The following is a 3,227-nucleotide window of genomic DNA, read 5'->3' as shown; positions in this document are numbered from 1 at the left end:
TGATTTATTATAAAGGAAAAGTAACTTTCAAATTATTTTGCTCAAAGTGATCATTTCCAGCTTTTAACCCTCAGTGGAGGGACCCCCTTTCCTATCACCCTTCACTGCTGTCACCTGCATTTCTAGGACTTTTATCCTCAGTCAGGTCCCATCTTTCTCATCTGTCCATGTCTGAGACACTTCCAATTTCTCACTTTTTTTTAGGTAATACATTTTCCATCCACCTCTTCTCATTCTATAGGTACTTTTCCATTTGAATAGTTACTGTTTAAAATCTCACTTAACTGTCAGTGAAATTAAAGACAAAAATTATACTCGCTCTCTTGTTCTGCATAATATTGGTGAATGAAGGGAAACAGATAGACTGTACAATGCACGTGTGTATTTAACTTTCAGATAAGACAACATACATTTTGAAGATGGCAAGTGATGAAATGTGCTCTATCAGCTCCATGTTCATTAATCTGTTTCTTCTAGATTTCTTGCAACACCATCTCATTGGTTAAAGGAATACTTTAGTGACATCTGTCTCAGACTATTCATTTTGCTTTTTAGTGGTCAACTGCCTTACTAGAAGTAAATCTAGACTATCTTTTAAACTGATTAGCATTTTTCTTTTTCAAGTAATCCTCAAATTGGTTGAGATTGCTTGACTGCTCTATGTGATCCAGCTACTTTGAAATTCTACTTCTTTACGCTTGTTGAAATTGATGTGCTCATATTATTAGAATTGGCTAATGCATCATTTAGTGATTGGAAATCTAAATTACCAATAATGTATTTCTCACATTTTAAACATTTTCAATTATAACCAATGCATACTTTTTATTTTTAAAAGTTTCAGTGATTTTTATGAGAGATGTTTTATGACATAACAAGTATTTAGCTGTCTTTTGATGTTTTCATTTCTTTTGTCAGTATCTAAAATCTGCCAGTTTCCATTCAGTGATCCCTTTTTAGAGAAAGTGCTTCCACTCTGGACTCTCAGAGTGGACTATGTAGGCTAAAATAAGATCTCATTCCATACACCCATCCTTAAATCATGGGTAGCATGTGATTTAAATTGTACTATAAAATATATAATGGGAATTCTGCTGGGCATATTGAGATTAAGATGTACATGCTCTCATAATATTCCTTTTTAAAACAAGTAATATGGAATAAGCAGATTTTTTTACTCTGAAAATGTAGGCTGGGTCACAATGAAGACCAATACCACTTGCCTCAGTTAGCTTGCATTAAGTTATGACACATAACAAACATCTCTGAAATCTTTTTTTTTGGCCGGGGCTGGGCTTGAACCCACCACCTCCAGCGTATGGGGCTGGTGCCCTACTCCTTTGAGCCACAGGTGCTGCCCTATCTCTGAAATCTTAACTGCTGATGGCAACAAAGTTATGCTGGTTTCTCTACCAATATGTCAGCTGTAGGCCGTTGCTGGACAAATACAATTGTGCCCTTTTTTTCCATGTGTCTTTTTCATTTAAGGATCCAAGTGGTAGGAGCAGTCTCTTTTTGGACCAGGTAATTCTCGTGGTATAAATAGAAGAGCTACTAAGTAAGCCCAGCAACTGGAGTGCTCAAAGCTTCTGCTTGATCATGGCAGACTTCACATCAATTCACCTTTCATTAGCCAAAGCAAATCACACAGCTACCTCCAAGATTAATTAGGCAAGGTAATTAGGATGTTAATGAGTAAAGGCGATTTGCTGTTATGTGTAGCTGCTATAACGTTCTGGAATTTGGTACCTACGAAGAGACAGTGGTTATTAAAAAAGTAAAGTACAGTTAAATTGTTATTAAAAGTTGGATTTTAGTTTTAATTACTGGGAGAAAAATGATGTCATTTAAAATAATGATTTGCTTTTGGATTTAATGAGAGAAATTTGCAAGAAAGAGTTTTGAAACATCCGGTGGAACTTCTCTAAATTTTACCAAATGTTTCTCCAGATGTCTATGAGTGTCAAATTAAACTTGCAAATTATTTTGCTTCATGTGGGGTTTTTAATTGAAGAATCACTCATTTCTTTTTTGTTCTAAATTTCTGACATTTGGTAGTTGATAGTATTATACAGGAAAACTTACTTTCAATGAAGTTATCTTTCCGTTATAATCATACCCTAGTATCTTTCAATATGTCCATGTGGTAGTGAGTGCCACCAATCTTAAATAATGTTTCCATGTTACTATTACAACAGGTTATGTAAATTTAAAAATTGTTTTTGTAGTGAATTTATTTTTTTCCCCTAAAATGTAAAGAAGATCCGTATGTACATTGTAAAATTCTTAAGGCATAGGAGAGTCCAGATTTAATTTATTGCTTGCTAAAATATAATTTCCTGAAGCAAATTTGACAAATATTATGTTCAAAATTATACCTGAAATTTTCTGTACAAATTAAAAACAGGTAATGAAGAATATGTTTTGCATCGCCTTATGCATTAACTCAAAAGCAAACAACTGCATTATCTTTTACATAATCAGATTATAGAAGGTTTGGGAATAAATAAAAGGAAAGTCAACAAACTAACCAAGAAGCAGAGGCACCAACAGAAACGGACTCTGCTTTAATTATGATGAATGTGTATCAGGTGGCTCACATAACAGGAAGGATGAGAATCAGGACTGAGCAAGATCTCAGCAAGTCTTGTTATAGGATGTGTTTGCATTAGGGCATCACTGCTGGCATAATTGTCCCTGGACAAGTGACATTTCGGGCCCTGATGCCACTGTACAAATTAGCTGATATGTTGCTGGGCTCTATATCTTTGAATGTTTGACTCACATCATGGCAGCAGGCTGTCAACCCTTGCGGGTTGCTTCACAGAGCCTCTAGCTGACCCTTTATCTTATGTCACTCCCCCAAGGTCTATTTTCCCGGTTAACAACTACTAATTGGCTGCTGCAATGAGTCACATGCCTGACTCTAGCTGCTACATGATGTGCAGAAAGACACTGCACCACTGTAATGTCGGAACGACATCGCTTGCTATACTGAGCATTTGCATGATGTTAGCACACAAAAAGGGAAATATTAGTGGTTTTGTTTATCTCCTTTTAATCATTTTTATTGTAAACAGTGCCCCAAACAGTTTCTTAAAACAACTCAGTTTGGTAAAACAAAAGAAAGTTCAGATATAAAAAGGTGGAAGTTATCTGTAGCAGATGTGATAAAGAAAATGTTAAAGATTTGAATATGTACAGATTTTTTTTTTTCAGTTTTTGGC

The sequence above is a fragment of the Otolemur garnettii genome, unplaced genomic scaffold (assembly GCF_000181295.1).
Source record: "Otolemur garnettii isolate 467f Iridium unplaced genomic scaffold, OtoGar3 scaffold00052, whole genome shotgun sequence".
In the NCBI taxonomy this organism is placed as follows: domain Eukaryota; kingdom Metazoa; phylum Chordata; class Mammalia; order Primates; family Galagidae; genus Otolemur; species Otolemur garnettii.
Note: the sequence above shows the minus strand (reverse complement) of the source record.